Here is a 17,562-nt window from a genome sequence, read left to right on the forward strand (position 1 = left end):
AATACCGAAGCAGTACCCTCTCTAGTGGTTTGTCAGTGGAATGACTCAGAACAAAAAGTCCTGCAGGACAGAAAATTCAAAATGCCCTTTTGTAGGACCTGGGTGACAAGGCAGTAGTGCTTTCTGAAAGTGTACACGGACGCCCATTTTGCGGGCCTGGCATATATCTAGCTCAGACACTCTGCATGCTAATGCAATAGTAGCAGCCTGATCTTTGGGGAAGTGAGCCCCTAATCCGTCAGGGAGCTGCTTCTTGGCCAACGCGTAACAGATCTTAATGCAGATGCAAAAGACTATTCATCTGGATAGCATCCTCCTCTGCATTGCCACGTATTTCTTTCCCCCAGAAAACCCCACAAACAGCTGATTCTTTTTCCGGTGGTCTTTGATGCGAATGATGTAAAAGCACAGTGCTCTTTTGGAATCTAACAATGGAATCTCTCCTCTTTTGAGGAGTGAGGCAGAGCAAAGAACGTCTAGAGTGGGATGGACTCAAGAAACAGAGGCACAAGTTTCGGCATAAAAGCCACTTTAGTCTGTAGCACCAATCTGACCTGAAAGAAGGTGTGTACGGCACCTGTACTGAATGAACATGAGACTCATGCGTCAAGCTGAAGTGATTGCGATCAGGAACATTTTCTTCAGGGTCAGGAGATACAAGGGAGAGCTGAGTAAGGGTTCAACCGGATATACGTAAGGAAATTAGGGACCAGATCAAGGTCCACACTGAGGCATCACAAAAGGTTTTGGTTTGGTAGCTGTAAAAAGTACTCACAGGCAACCTTTAACATTGGCCAAGCAAGTACTTTCTGGGCCAAAGACAAAATAAACAGTAAAATATCCAACAGTTTGGCCTGCAATGGATTTATGTTAAAATTGCCACACAAAGGAACAAACTCGTCATACCGACCATATAAAGAGATTTTGTAGAAGAATGTCTAGCCACCTAGATGACATCCACTACTTTTGCATGAAGATCAACCGCAGTCTACTGCCACTGATCAATCTCCATACACAGAGTTGTAGACTGTGAAGGCCTGGGTTTAAGAATCTGCCTTGCTGCTGTGACAGAAGAGTCTCCTAAAGCCTCAGCCTGATTGGAATATAGATGCTATTGCCTAGAAATTCCAAGCAAGCCACTCTCCTGGCACAAGCTGGAGACACTAGGACAACTGTCCCCCATTGGTCCCAATATTCTCCAGACTTTGGAGCAGGAAGGGTTGGGTCAAAAAGAATATAAGAGAACCATCCTCCACTCTAAACGAAATTGGTCTGAGAGAGAGAGCTCAAAAGTGTTGAAATTGCATGCTTTCAGCAGTGGAGAAAGGATTGAGCCAGGGTTATCCGCTTTGTTGGATGAGACCCTGCGCCACCTCTGGGTGTAGCTGCCATTTGTGATGTACTAGGTGTCACTGGCTGAGTTTGTCAACACTGGCATTTAAAGATCCTGTTAGGTGGGGTAGTGTCAGGAAGAAGTCAGAATGATCCAGCCAATTCCGGGGGCACATGGGCACCAGGTACAGCGCAGCACCCCACCCTTCCTACTTTTTGCAACACCACAGTGGTGGTGGTGTTGTCCATGAGGATTTTAACCACCCTGCCTTTGATGAACAGCAGGAAGGCAATTTAGCAACAAGAGACTGGCCCACAATTCAAGAAAGTTGATGTGGAGGCGAGTCTCTGCCAGAGACCAGAGTCCTCTGATCTCCACTTCTCCCAGATGACCTCCCAAGCAGAGCATCTGTCACCATTATCAGCTCTGTGTGTGTAGGTAGAGGGGTTTACCACTGGTCTAATTGAAGTTAAGTAGCCACCACTGCATATATTTTGTAGTCTACTCTGACACCTGGATGGAATCGGAGTGCTTCCTTAGGAGCTCGGTCCACTGAAACATCAGATCCCACTTAAGAGCCTGCTTGTGCCACCTGGCTGGTTGAAGAGCAGGATTCAGGAGGCCAGAGTACCAAGAAGCCTTAGAGTCATCCGCAATGAGATGTAGGATGGAGACTGACAAATCAGGACCATATGCTGAATCTCCTTCAGTTGTAGATTTGAAGGGAAGGCCCGGAAGAGCACCATGTCCAGGATGGCTCTGATGAAAAGGATCCACTTCGTAGGTGTAACTTTGCCACATTGATCATGAACCCCAGCAAAGTAATTAAGTTTGCTGTCTCGAGGTGAACCACAACTGACTGTGCGAGCACGCCTTCAACAACCAGTCATCGATGTGGGTAAACTCCAACCTCTGAAGAATTGGAGCGACCATCGCCATCACCTTTGTAAACACCGGAGGGGCCTAGGTGTGGTCAAAAGGATGAATGGGAAACTGAACATGCTCATAGCCCAGTTAGTGCCTGTGGTGCTGCAGGACTGGAATTTGGATATAGGCGTTATGCAGGACCAACGCCATCATCCAGTCACCTGGACTAGGAAGAGTCTAGCACAGCGTGAGCATCTTGTATTTTCCCTTAGGCATGGAGAAACCGGGGGGGTGGGGGGGAATGAAGGTCTAGATTGGGATTTGGAGGGACTGCCCTTCTCCGGCACAAGGAATTATTGGGAGTAGCACCCAGTTCCTATATCTTAGGTGAAGACCTCTTGCTATGGCTCCTTGGTCCAAAATAGTCTGTTCCTTCTGCAATAAAATGGTTCTCCGAAAGCTACTTTGAGGAGAGTGTAAGATGCAATTGGACAGAAAGGAAAGGCAATAAATAGGCTTCTTGGAGTATCTTTAAAAAAGAGAAGTGAGGGTCGGAATGAGCTGTCCACTGTATCCAGGACTGGCCTAATGAGGTAGTTTGCCACAGCCCGGCCATCTTGAATGGCCTGTGCCGAGTGAGTGCGTAATTCTTCCAAGGCTGCTCATGAGATTGTAGTCCTATAAGGCATGGGAGTGACTGAGTCCCATCAGACATGGCTTGTACCTGCCTAGCAAGCAGCTGGAGTTGATGGAATGAAGGGCGAGGCTGGCGGAAGGAAACGTCCTCTTTCCAAATGACTCAATTCTATTTGACTCCTCTGTCCAGTGGGAGGAGGAAAGGAGGTATTTCAAAAATAATTGGGGCTAACCCTGCTAGTTGAGGCCTGTGCTACCGGGCCCTAAGTAGTAGGGTGCTATATAAAAAAAAGCAGGGTCACCCAGAGTGGGTCTGTGACAACATGAAAATATACCAGTTTACTGGTGGAAAAGAGCAGGGTCTGTTCCAAGTGCCCATCAGGTGTTGGTTAGGGTCTCGTTGAAGGGCAGTAAAGATTCTAAAGATTGTCTGGACTGTAAAACCTCTGTGAGGACATTGATTTTACCTTAACAGAAGGTAATTGTAGATTAAAAACGTCAACTTCCCATCTGATGACCATGGCGAATGAAGTAGATTCCTCTGTGGATGTGTAATGGGTGAGATCGGTCCCATGTCAGGGGGAGTCCCTATCCCACTGGCCTCTTGTAGGTCCATATAACTGTGGTGGTGGGTGTGGAGTCGGGCACGAAGCCTGTGCTTAACCCAAAGCAGGATCGAGAGGCACAGATGGGAGAGGGTAAACCCACTGAAAGTAATCTGATTGGGGGCCTCAGCAGACCCGTGCCACCAGAAGGCGCCCCAAAGGTTTCAAGTAAGCTGCCAAAGATGTGGAGCATGGCATCTTTGAACACCTCAATGTGTTGTGGCATCGCCGACAGACCCAGAAATTTGAGGTGCATCAGGACCAGCTGTGGAATTATCTCCTTAGTAGACGACCAGGGGCGAAACTTGGGGACACCTTGGAGTATTTGTGAGTTCTCATTTGGAAAGTGGTGAGGCTGGGACTATGCCTGCTTGTACTTCTATCCCTTCTTTTTTAATTTGGACTTACTCAAAGACTTAGATCATGATGATCACCTGTTGCAGGACTATCTGCAAGCCCAGAAACAAGTCTGTTTCCTCGACTGTGAGCAGTAACAGGCCTTATGGTGTTTGACAATGTACAATTTGACTTTGCAGTCAGGGGATCACTTTTGGGCACTTCAGGGCACACTTCCCAAATAGCTTGGAGTCGTGGGATTTGTCACAGACATCTGCTTACAAGAGTCTCAACAAGGCTTGAACTGTGTAGTTCTAGGAGAGGTCATGTTCACTTACATAATGGAAATACATATGGAAAAAAAGTTTGTCGATTGACGCGAAAAAAAAGGAGCTAGCTGTGGATTTGTGAACCAAGGTGCAGAAAGAAATAACTGATGTTAGGCACCTATCTGTGGTTCCAGCAGTCCCATCTGGGCCAGACTAGTGCACAGGAGCTATGCTGAAAAATCTTCTGGATCCAGTCCGCATATGGGGATATTCTAACGGTGAGGAATCTGCAGTGAGAAGTATCCACCAGAAAGTAACTTATTTTCCTCTAGTATTTAAAGTTTTGTTATCGAAACAATCATCAAGCACTGGGCAAAGAGCTGCTTCTGCAACTCTACAAAGAAGAATAAAGGTGGTCCTGCAGCACTAGTATTATTCATAGATTCAGATGCTATTTAAATATTTGCCTATGGCAAGGGGGGAATCATCCAGTGTTCAGTTCAATTCAGTTCAGTTCAATTAGTCTTTATTTCGAATAAAAGATTCATAAAAGACAGCAAGTAAAAAAAGCATTTCCAGTATACAACATTGTACAATAAAAACCCCAGTACATTAGATATGGTATGTAAACATTAAAATTAATAAAACAATTTACAGATTCTTTTCACGGATAAGCCACATCCAACCCAGAAATTTTGCTACACAAATCACAGATTTAGCAGTGCGTAGATCTCTTAATTTAAGAAGGGCTGTGTGGCTACCCCCACAATTTAAAGTTTTGCAGATTGGTCTCAACCATTTTAGTCTGGGCAATCGATAGGCAGGACATGCAAAAAATACATGGCCCAGGCTTTCTACTTGATCAGGGCAAAAGGGGCATTTGTCGCTGGAATTTGTTGCCCACTTTGCAGTAAAGGACTTGATCGGTAGGGTTCCCACTCGGAACTGATGGTACAGCTTACGATCAAGCGTCTTACAAATCAAGTCCCAGTATGGTTCGAGAAAAGGGGTTAATTTGTGCATAAGAAACTGTCCTGTTAGGTTGTTAGCAGATGAGAGGGAGACCAGAGCGTATTTTTTTACAGCCCAGAAAAGCTCTTTGAATTCCGCTTTTGATGGGAAGCTTGAGCATTCAGGATGTAACCATAGCTCTGGGAGGCCCATCAGATACAGTATCTGCTTTACCTCCCTAAGCCATGGAATTTTCTGAGCACCCCACAATGCTCTGACCTCACCAAGTTCTTGGGCAAATAAGCTAAGTTCTTCGGTCGTCCAAAGGCGACGCCAAAGAGCAACAAGACGGTACTGGGCCATCTCACCCAACGGTTTGCAACCTAAATCTAAAAGCAGAGGAGTAATGGGGGAAGATTGGGGGAGACCCACTAACTTCCTGAGGAACTTATTCTGAGCATTGGTAAGGGCCGACAAACCTATATACCCCCAGATATCCGCACCATACAGTGTAGCCGCGTTCACCTTGGCATCGTATATTTTTAAAGCAGGTGTAATGCGTTTTGTCAAGGATTTTTTCTGTTCCTTTAACAGGCACCCTGAAAGGCGAATGAATTTAAGGGTTAACACTTCCAGCTGGGGTTTCCAAGTGAGTTGGTGGTCCAAGGTCACGCCCAAATAGGACATGACTTTGACCTGTTCTATTGGAACGCCCTCTAAAGAAAATGAGCTGGTAATGGGCTTGTTTTTGTTAAAAATCATAAATTTGGTTTTGTCGGCATTAATTTGAAGGTCATTTTGTGAACAAAACTCAGAAAATCTGTTTAAAGCAGCCTGCAGGCCGCTGCGGGTCCTTGAGAGGAGCAGGGTGTCATCAGCAAATATTAGCAAGGGATATTTTGAGCCCCCCAGGGTAGGTGCATCTGTGTGAGTTTCGTTGAAGAAAGCAACCACCCGGTTAATAAACAAGAGGAACAAGGTAGGGGCCAGCACGCAACCCTGCCGGACACCACGTTCTACAGGGAAGCTAGCAGTCACCTGACCCTGGTTGCCCCATCTTACGCGCGCAAAGTTGTCCTCATGAAGGCGTCTGACCAGGTCTAATAGGTCTGGGGGAAATTCCATGCTTTTTAGGGCATCCCAAAGTTTGGCCCTGGGAACCAAATCAAATGCCGACCGAAGGCGGCATAGATGACACCCCCGCCCAAAAAGACTACCTTCCAGTATAACATAGTGAGCCGAAACACCTGGTCTAGGGTGCTGGTGCCTGATCTAAACCCTGCCTGCAAGGGGGAGAGTATGTTGTTTTGCTCAATCCACCCCTGTATTCTAGCTAGGGCCATTCGTGCTACCACTTTTTGGATGGTATCGATCAGGCTGATGGGGCGGTAGTTTTTTGGTAAAGATCGATCCCCTTTCTTAAAGACCGGTATTATCTCAGCCCCTTTCCAAGACTGCGGTATTCTTTCCCCGGCTGCAATAGAATTTGCTAAGATAGTAATATAAGGGACCCACAGATCTAGGTTTGATTTAAAAAGGTCGGCTGGTACGGCGTCAATGCCTGGAGCTTTCCCGGACTGGATGGATCCTAATGCATGTTCAGTGTCAGAACAGCTAAAAATGAGTCTATTCTCCTGTGAGGCTAATTGGGTCCCTAGTGAGGGCACTTCAGCCGACTGGGGAGCATTCTGAATAGTGAATTGAGCAGAAAAAAATTCCACCCAATCTCCTGCTGAAACATGATTTTCAGGGGATAATGTATCCGAACCCCTTCCCCGCCTGACTATCTCCCAAAATCTAATTTGGTTGGAAGACTCACATGCTTGAAGAAGGTCAAGCCAATATGAGTCATCCCAGTCCCTTTTTGCATCCCAGATAGTGCGTTTATAAATCTGTCTCGCTGTCCTAATGACCGGGGGATTTCTAGATTTGACCGCAGCAATGAGTATGCCGTGGGCTTCTCTGCAGTTTTTATTGTACCAGCCTTTACGTTGCTTAACCTTCAATTTCCGGCATGGTCTGGTAAGGAGTTCTTTAATTGCCACAAAGCATGCCTCGTGAAGGTCAACGTTGTTAGTCGTGGGCAGGTCACTAGGAGATGGTGCCAACATCTTATCTTTAGTGGTAAGGGCCAATTCTTCTATCTGACTGACAAGCTCAGGGTCAGCTATCACCTTGGACCATTTGACCCGTCTTCTGTTGTCACACAAGACGAGGTCAGATGTAATACAGTCTGATTCCTCCTGGGGTGGCACTAACCCTGGGACCTTAAGTACGAGAGAGAGAGGATTGTGATCACTCTCCGGCCTGCTGTCTATAGTCATGTCAGATATAGATGCCCAGGATTCGATGTTAATAAGTATGTAGTCAATGCGACTTGCGCAAGACCCATTATCAAATGTTGGCTTCCCCCCCTTATCAGATAAGCTGCGGCCATTTACGGCTCGAAGCCCCCATTCCAAGCACAGCCCAAGCCAATGGAAGGCAGCCTCCGTTCCCCTGACAGCCTTGGTGATTGTTAACGGGGGGATGTTCCATGTAGAATCCTCATCTAAGCCAACATCTTCGGCAAGGTTCAGAATGGGCTCAAATGAGCAGTTCAAGTCCCCAGCCACTATGGTGAGTTGGTCACTTTTGTGCTCATTCAAGAGGGCTTCCAGATCATTAAGGATCGGTTGCTTCTTGCCGCCCTGGCAACCTCTAGCATAAATATTAATGAGCAGTATTTCTTTGCAGTTCGCCTTGCTTAGGGATATGCAAAGCAGGTCAGGATTTGTCCCCGCTATTTCTCTAGTATTAAAACCCAAGCTGTTTTTTATCCAGATGGAGAGTCCACCCGAGGCCCTGCCCTTCATGCCCTGAGTTGCCGGTTTGTAGAAGTTAAGGTAACCTTGTCTAAAAAGTGGGGCAACTGACCAGGTTTCTTGGAACAGGATGACGTCATGGGAGGAGATGTAATCAGCCCAATCATCGTTGTCCAAGCGACCCCTAAGACCCGCTATGTTCCAAGATATTATTTTAAGTTGGCTATCTGGGCTGTTGGTACAAGGGGAAGCATGTTGAGCCGGGATTCCTGCATCGGCCTGGAAGGGATAGTGGTCAATGGGAAATAATGTTTGTTGGGATGAAGGCAACATTTGGCAGCCTGTACTATTAACTCTTGTAGTGTTCGTACTAGGGACTGTCAGCTCCCCTTTAGTGTTCGCCCCCCGAGTCAGTCAACCTCCTCCAGGCAACCGAACATATTAGACGTAGGAGCTCCCTGCCACCAACTACTCTGGCTTGGTCCCTCATACCTATAACCCCTATTTCTAGACTTTTGAATTGTTGACCAAGTCCCACCTGTCCTGTGGAGATTTCTAGGGGGATAGAAAAAGGTAAGGGGTCTAACGACAACTGTCTGGTCGTTTGCGCAAGGGGCCCATGAACAGAGGTGCTGTGCAGTATTAGGGTCAGCAAACGTCACCACTATACAGTCACCCATGATGGATTTATGGCTCGGTCCAATCCACGGTACTCTTCGCACCATTAGTACCCGGCTTCTTTGATGGCTAGGGAGCTGTCTATTTGTATTTAGCCAGTGTATGACCTTGTTTTTGAGGGACCAGTGGTCCTCTTTTGTTAGTGGATCAAGGGTCGGTACACAGGCTAAAACAATGACGAATGGACTAGCTTCCGGTGGTAAATCTATGTAGCCACCACGGAAGTTGGGTCTACTAGGTTCAAGGGGTGGCTGAGCATTTAGGGCTGGCTGATTAGTTTGCCGATCGGCTGGTGGCACAGGTTTTGATCGTGCAGTGTTCGGCTGAGTGTGTGAATCAGCCCCTGATCGAGGGGCACTGGGCTTAGGTTTGGATGGCACTGGGGGCTCATTCGAGGGGCATACTCTTGGATTTGGGATAGTGGAGATGCTATTTCCTATTATTGTACGTGGTTTAGGAACAGGTTTGGGTCGCTGAGTAGGAGCAGCTAGTGCTTCTACTTCTAAGGGTTGTGAAGACGAACTCCTCCCCTGTGAAAGTCTAGCTTCCATCTGCTTGAGACTAAGGCTGGCCAGTGTAACGATTGTCTTATCCATCTCGAGCAGATGGTTTTCTATTCTAGAAAGTTTGAGTTCCAAGGGGGTGAGTAGTTTCTTAAGAGTGACCCAAACAGTTTGTACAAATTCCTCATCACCCCTCTTGTCCCTCTCCACCCCACACAAACTTCCCTCCCTTAACCCCTCTACACACGAGCCAGGAGATGCTACCACCTGATTAACATTCGAAGCTCCCTCCGGAGCGTAGGTGGTAGCACTAACAGTGCTGTCAGTGTGGGTTTTGTCATTTAGTTCACCATGTGCACAGGCATTCAGTGGGCGTCGGCAATTAAAGAACTGGGCTCTCGCAATTTTTGCCTTCTTGCGAGCAAAGGCAGATCTGGCCAAGCTCTTTTTTTGCTGAAGCGCCTTTTTTTTTGCAATGTTGTTAACCCTTGTAGCAACCCTGGGTGATTTGCTCTTCGCCTGTGAACTTATACTGTCTACAGGTTTAAGTGGCGCTACCTCCTCCGCCGAATTTGGTGGAGGTTCCCTATCTAGGTCACTTAAGGGCAGAGAAGGGCAGTGATGTATATCTGCTAAAGTAAGCAGGGGGCGAGGACCTGTTGTCCGCTCAGGGGTAAGAGCTAGAGCAAGCTTGCCAAGTGACGATTTTTTCGAGGAGGCAATATTAAGGGACAATTTACGAGCAGCATCAAGTTCAAGGGAGACTCTGTGTTGCATTTTGTTAATTTCGTAGTCAATCGCCAGGTTGGTCTTGAATAAAAAGTCATCCAGAGTCCCACTAGGTCCACCAAGTCCCCTTGCAGTTTTACTTCGTGTAGCTCGTGTGCACATAATGGTCAGTGGGGAGCTTGCCACAAGTAAATGGAAACAGACTCACGTGCAAGTGGCTTGCCGTAGAACCAAGTAACGTGGCCCAGCCCAGACCTCTTAGGCCTCGAACGGCCTCAAACGGTCCCGCCCTTGTCCCGGGCTTCTCCCGGTCGCTCCCGCGAAGCGGAGATACTGCTCTCCTTATGACTCTACAGCTATGTCTTCATTGGGTGATAGGCGGGGGGCGTGGCCAGCGGGGAGAGCAGCCCAGGTGTTGCTGATTGGGCGCGCAGGGGCTCCTGGACACTGGAGTCCCCTGCCTGTGCTCGCAGCCCCGCTGGTTCACTCGCCTGTCCCCGCGCTCCTCCTGGAAACCTTGGTGCTGCCTCCTGGCAAGCGACGCGCTGCGGGACCCGCGAAGCGGGTCTGGCGAGTCGTGGAGACAGTGGTGGCAAAGGGTCAGTTAAGCAGCAAGTCCGCCGCGCTCCTCGGGCGTCCTGGTGCAAGCAATCCGTTCAGGAAAGGGTCCCACAGGCTCAAGGTGAAGTCAGCTTTTACCTCCGTTGGCGGAGGGGCGTGGCCAGCGGGGAGAGCAGCCCAGGTGTTGCTGATTGGGCGCGCAGGGGCTCCTGGACACTGGAGTCCCCTGCCTGTGCTCGCAGCCCCGCTGGTTCACTCGCCTGTCCCCGCGCTCCTCCTGGAAACCTTGGTGCTGCCTCCTGGCAAGCGACGCGCTGCGGGACCCGCGAAGCGGGTCCGGCGAGTCGTGGAGACAGTGGTGGCAAAGGGTCAGTTAAGCAGCAAGTCCGCCGCGCTCCTCGGGCGTCCTGGTGCAAGCAATCCGTTCAGGAAAGGGTCCCACAGGCTCAAGGTGAAGTCAGCTTTTACCTCTGTTGGCGGGAGGCGTGGCCAGCGGGGAGAGCAGCCCAGGTGTTGCTGATTGGGCGCGCAGGGGCTCCTGGACACTGGAGTCCCCTGCCTGTGCTCGCAGCCCCGCTGGTTCACTCGCCTGTCCCCGCGCTCCTCCTGGAAACCTTGGTGCTGCCTCCTGGCAAGCGACGCGCTGCGGGACCCGCGAAGCGGGTCCGGCGAGTCGTGGAGACAGTGGTGGCAAAGGGTCAGTTAAGCAGCAAGTCCACCGCGCTCCTCGGGCGTCCTGGTGCAAGCAATCCGTTCAGGAAATCATCCAGTGAAAATAAGCATGTAACCTGGTACTGTGTGTAAATCAGTTTAGGGTTTCAGTCAGTTTAGGGCTTTCAAACCCAAACCTCCCTTCCCTGCAATGACACAGCCATCTCGCACCTCACTATCTCAGAGGCATAAACGAGCATGTAACAATTATTGAGTAAACAACTCACTAAAGAACAAGTTACTTACCTTCGGTAACGCTTTTTCTGGTAGATACAATATCTGCCTGTGGATTCCTCACCTTGTGAATATCCCCCTTGCGCCAGCAACGTCCGGAAAAGTCTTCGTAGCACGCCGGCGTGGACGACGTCATAGGAGCACGGCATCGCGCGCGACTCCGTCTGACGTCACCGACTCCATATTAGGCCCACGTCGGCGTGATGACGTCAGTTCCGCCCTTTTTTCCGTGCCTTCGAGGCACCCGGACGGACCAACAAGTACATATATATATATATATATACAATGTACACAGTACATGCAACCAAAAACAATTAAAGTGCAAAACTATACAATTTCAGATATACAAAATCATAATTACATTTGCACATAACACCAGGTATAGCAGAGTGGACAACGGGGAGGCCGGTGGGTCAGTGAGGAATCCACAGGCAGATATTGTATCTACCAGAAAAAGCGTTACCGAAGGTAAGTAACTTGTTCTTCTGATAGATACATCTGCCGTGTGGATTCCTCACCTTGTGAATAGAGTCCCACAGCAGTCCCCACTCCCGGAGGAGGGTGTCCACTCTGCTACACCAGGAAATCTTGGAGAACAGAGCGCGCGAAGTGGCCATCCCTCCTCACCTCAGCATCCAAGCAGTAATGCTTCGCAAAAGTGTGGAGGGAGGCCCAAGTCGCGGCCCTGCAAATGTCCTCAACAGGAACACCTCTAGACAATGCAGAAGTAGCAGACTTTGCTCTAGTTGAATGAGCTCTAATACCCTCAGGAGGGTCCTTACCCGCCAGAGAGTAGCAAATCTTGATGCGGAGAATAATCCATCTGGAAAGAGTGCGCTTGTGCACCGCTCTGCCCTTCTTGCAGCCAGCAAAACCCACGAAGAGCTGATCGTCTATTCGATAGTCTTTAGTCCTATCAAGATAGAAACTAACCGCTCTCTTCGGGTCCAGGCGATGAAGCCTCTCCTCCTCCTTGGAAGGGTGAGGGGGAGGGTAAAAGGTAGGAAGGGTAATGGATTGACCTAGGTGGAAGGGAGTAACCACCTTAGGCAGAAAAGCAGCCCTGTTCCTAAGAACCATTCTTTCAGCATGGATGGACAAAAACGGGGGCTTGGAACTAAGAGCTTGAAGCTCACTTACCCTCCTTGCCGAGGTAATTGCAACTAAGAAGACCGTCTTAAAAGAAAGAAGCCTCAATGGACACTTGTGTAAGGGTTCAAACGGCGAACCCATCAGATAGGTTAACACAAGATTCAAGTCCCAATGAGGAACAATAAAGGGAGAAGGAGGGAACTTATTAGTGAGTCCCTTCAAAAATCTTAAAACCACAGGTGATTTAAAAAGAGAGGGCTGATCCGGCAAACAGAGGAATGCCGATAAGGCCGAAAGGTAACCTTTGACAGTGGCAACAGCAAACCCTTGCCGTGCCAGAGAAAGAGCAAATAACAAGATATCAGATAAATGAGCCTTTAACGGGTCAACATCCCTCTCCCTACACCAAGACACAAACTTAGACCACCTATACGAATAAATGGACTTGGTGGAGTCACGCCTGGCAGAAGGTATGACATCCACCACATCGTGAGGGAGAGAGAAAGAACTCAGATTGCCCCGTTCAATCTCCAGGCATGAAGGTGTAATGTCTGGAGGTGGGGGTGTAGAACCTGCCCCTCCATCTGAGAGAGGAGGTCAGCCCTGAGAGGGAGACGGAGCGGCGGGTGAGAGGAGAGGTGGAGAAGATCTGTGTACCACACCCTTCTTGGCCAATCCGGGGCGACCAATATGACTTGGGCCCGGTCTTGGCGAATCTTCCTCAGAACCCGAGGAATCAAGGGTATGGGAGGAAACGCGTAAAGGAGCTGACCTCTCCAGCTCAACTGAAACGCATCCCCCAATGCTCCTTGCATCGGATACTGGAGACTGCAGAATGACGGGCAGTGAGCATTCTCGCAAGTGGCGAACAGATCCACCCGAGGAGTCCCCCACATCTGAAAGATGTTGCGAACAACCTCCGGGTGAAGCCTCCACTCGTGGTCGGCAGAGAACTGCCGACTGAGAATGTCCGCACGTACGTTCAGGACTCCGGCCAGATGATTCGCCATCAGACAAATCTGGTGGACCTGAACCCAGGACCAGAGACGCAGAGCCTCTTTGCAAAGACACCACGACCCTACTCCTCCCTGCTTGTTGATGTACCACATCGCGGTCGTGTCGTCCGTCAGGACCTGGACCGACCGACCGCGAAGGGAAGGGAGGAATGCCTTGAGCGCCAGACGTATGGCCCGCAATTCTAGAAGGTTGATGTGAAGCAACCTTTCCTCTGGAGACCAAAGACCCTTGACCTCCAGATCCCCCAGATGAGCACCCCACCCTAGAGTGGATGCATCCGTTATCACCGTGGCCACCGATGGTGGAAGCTGAAAAGGCTTTCCTTGAGACAGATTGCCTTCCACGCCCCACAAAGACAGATCCGCTGCAGTCTCTCTGGAGATCTTCACTGACTCCCCGAGATCTCCGTTGTGTTGATACCGCTGCCTGCGGAGGCACCACTGGAGTGCCCTCATGTGCCAGCGTGCATGGTTGACCAGGAGAATGCAAGAAGCCATCAGACCGAGCAGGCGAAGGACCTTCAGGACCGGAACAACCGCTCCATTGTGAAATAAAGGAATCATTTCCTGTATGTCGCGAATCCTTTGCGGAGGAGGGAATGCACGACATACAGTAGTGTCCAGTACCGCACCTATGAACAGGTTGCGCTGGGAGGGCACCAGGTGAGATTTGGGCACATTTATCGAAAAACCCAACCTGAACAACAGCTGCGATGTTTCTTGCAGGTGATGAAGCACCTTCTCGGGCGACTCCGCTTTGATCAGCCAGTCGTCCAGATACGGGAATACAGGTATCCCCAACCTCCTGAGATGGGCAGCCACCACTGCCATCACCTTGGTGAAAACTCGAGGCGCAGTAGTAAGACCAAACGGAAGGACCGCAAACTGGTAGTGTTGCGATCCCACCGTAAATCGGAGATACTTCCTGTGCGACTTCAGGATCGGGATGTGAAAATACGCATCCTGCAAGTCGATCGACACCATCCAGTCTTCTTCCAACAGCGCTTGAAGAACCTGCGCAAGAGTGAGCATTTTGAATTTCTCCTGCTTGAGATAGAGATTCAAAATCCTGTGGTCCAGGATTGGACGTAACCTGCCATCCTTCTTGGGGATCAGGAAATACCGGGAGTAGCATCCCTGACCCCTTTCCTGCTCTGGAACCACCTCTATCGCACCTTTCTTGAACAAAGCCAGGACTTCTTCCTGCAAGCGAACAAGGTGGTCCTCCGAACAAAAACCCTGGCAAGGAGGGTAATTGGGAGGGAACTCCTGGAAAGGAAGAGCATACCCATTTTCTACGAGATTGAGAACCCAAAGATCTGATGTAACCGATTCCCAATCCCGTAGAAAATGAGTAAGCCGACCCCCCACCGGAGCCACATGATCCAGAATGGCGGATCTAGGGCTGCTTTGCTGCAGGTGGAGGGGGTTGATTATTAGAGGAAGAGGAGGAGGAGGAGGAGGCCTGGCGTCCACGACCACGGCCCCTTTGCTTTCCTCTGTAGGTTTTATACAGAGGATTCTGACGCTGCTACTGCTGCTGCTGTCCTTGATTGTAGGGATGAAAATTGGATCTGCCAAAACCCCTTAACTTCCTAGCCGCAGAGCCCCTTGTCTGAAGGCCCAAAGACTTCGCCGTAGCCCGGCTGTCTTTGAACCTCTCCAGAGCTACGTCAGCCTTCTTGCCAAAGAGGCCTGTCCCATCAAATGGCAAGTCCAACAAAGTAGACTGAACGTCAGAAGAAAAATCGGAGGACTTTAGCCATGCGGCCCTTCTTGTAGCAACAGTAGAGCCCATAATTCTGGCAACAGAGTCCACTGTGTCCATACCACTCTGTATAACCATACGAGCTGCAGCCTGAGTATCAGCGACCATCTCGTTAAAGTTCTTCCTATCATCCTCTGGAAGCTTAGGAGAAAGCTGTTTAACAGAGTTCATCAACGCATGAACGTATCTCCCCAAGAGGCAAGTAGCACTGGTGGACTTCAAGGCCATGCTACCCGAGGAGAAAATCTTTTTAGCAGACTGGTCCAACTTTTTAGAGTCCTTGTCTGCCGGCACCTGAGGGAAAGAGCCCGCAGCCCTGCTGGAACAGGCGGCCTGCACTACCAGACTCTCCGGTGCAGGATGCGAGGAAAGAAATTCAGGGTCATCAGGAGCCACCCTGTAACGCCTTGCCACTGACCTGGAAACCGCAGGAGCAGACAAAGGTCTCTTCCAGACCTCCTTTATTGGTTCAGTCAATGCATCCGTAAAAGGAAGTGTAGGCTCCACAATTGAAGAAGGCGAATGCAATACTTCCGTAAGGATGTTGGGCTTGTATTTAACTGTGGGCAAAGTCAAGCCTAGCAACTCTGCAGCCTTCTTAATAACAACATGATAGGGTGCCAAGTCCTTAGATGGAGCGTCAGAAACGGTTGGCAAACCCCACTCAGGAGAAAGTTCCAGGCCACTTGCGTCTTGAAGGTCTTCAAAACAATCTCCCTCTTGCAACTCTCCTTCCTCAACCTCGGAGTCCATACACTCCTTCTCCTCCAAGAGGCGTTGAGCCCTGCGCCTCGACCACTCCATACGGACCGAAGTCGATGGATCCGGCAACGACTCCGACGGCGCCGGAGCCGACGTCGAGCGAGGAGCCAGAGGACGGGAAGCGCCACGATCCGAATCCCCTCGAGGCCGATCCGGAGTCGGCGAAGCCGCATGCGAAGACGACGACCTCGGCGGAGCCGTACCGAGCCAAGGAGTGCAAGGCGTCGGCATAAACGGCATAAAGGGGGCCGGGGCATAAGCCTGGGGCACACCTAAATTGAAAGACAAAGGACCCATGGGACCCATAGGCGCACCAGCGGGGTACATTGCCCTCGAGTAAACACCAAACATGGCGTTTAAAAACTGCGAGGGATCCTGACCTGGACCTGGAAAGGGTGGGTACGAACCCAACGGCCGCTCCGAAGGAGGCTGATCCGGCAAAGGCGCACCCTGGCCCTCTTGTTGTTCAGGCTCCACAACCGGAGTCGGTGCTCGAGGAACCTCTTCTTCATGCACCGATGAATGGTGCGACTCCAGATCCTGTTCCGGCTCTTGAACTGGAGAACCAACGTGAGATAGAGCTGGAGAAGGAGACACAAAGTCCTTGTGATGTTTACGAGACTTCTTCCTCGAATCCGAAGACTCCTTGCCAGAGTGGTGTCTGGAGTGATGTTTACTCCTCTTATGCTTCTTTCTCGAGGAGCCCGAAGCATGGCCCGAGGCCGACTTGGATCCGGACCTCGAGCCTCTGGACCTTGATCTCTCTCTCGACCTCGACTTGGCCCTCGAAGCCGACCTCGACTTCGACCGCGACAGTTGTCTCGACTTCGAGCGCCTGGACACTGACCTCGAAGACCTTCCGGCTTCTCTTTCCTTCACCTTTGCAAGCAGAAGCTTCGCCTCCCGCTCTCGCAAGGCTTTGGGGTTCATCTTGTCACAGGAACGACAGTTCTTGACATCGTGACCCGAACCAAGACACCACAGACAGTCGGAATGCGGATCGGTGATCGACATCATCCGGGAACAGGAACCACATTGTTTGAAACCTGTCTTCCTCGACGACATCTTCGGCGATGAAGCGAATTCCAACAGAGAAACAATAACAGCTAAACAGCGAAAAGATACAAAAGTATCGCAGAAGATCCCAGGAACCGTTAGCGTCGACGACGCGGAAAAAAGGGAACTGACGTCATCACGCCGACGTGGGCCTTATGTGGAGTCGGTGACGTCAGACGGAGTCGCGCGCGATGCCGTGCTCCTATGACATCGTCCACGCTGGCGTGCTACGAAGAATTTTCCGAACGTTGCTGGCGCAAGGGGGATATTCACAAGGTGAGGAATCCACACGGCAGATGTATCTATCAGAAAAACGACGCACGCTGCCTCGGCACCTCCCTGGAGAAGTCTGAGAAGATCCGGACCACACTATTCTCAATCTTTAGGAGGCCCTTAACGCGTGCCCGGCTCAACACGTGGTCTCTGCCTTTATAGAACAGGAGGCGAGCCACTACCGGCAGGGGCGGTCGCCCTGGCGCCGGGCCCCAGTAGTGTTCGTGATTACCCGCTGCCTCCGCCCGCCGACTCCTGGGCTCCCGTTTTTTGGTGACTCTCCCCATCACGGATTCAGGATAGGCCCACCGCAGTTCTGGGCGTCCCACCGTACCACAGTTACCAATGTGCAGGGTCCTCTGCTCCCATCCGCAGCTA

The 17,562-nt window shown here is 50.3% G+C and overlaps 1 protein-coding gene across 1 annotated transcript in view; it reads right to left on the reverse strand.

The window, feature by feature from the left end:
* CPLANE1 (ciliogenesis and planar polarity effector complex subunit 1) overlaps nt 1-17,562 on the reverse strand; it is a 2,360,818-nt gene that overhangs the window by 876,134 nt on the left and 1,467,122 nt on the right. The gene's annotated exons all lie outside the window — the stretch shown is intronic.

This window comes from Lissotriton vulgaris, chromosome 3_1 (assembly GCF_964263255.1).
Source record: "Lissotriton vulgaris chromosome 3_1, aLisVul1.2, whole genome shotgun sequence".
Classification (NCBI taxonomy): domain Eukaryota; kingdom Metazoa; phylum Chordata; class Amphibia; order Caudata; family Salamandridae; genus Lissotriton; species Lissotriton vulgaris.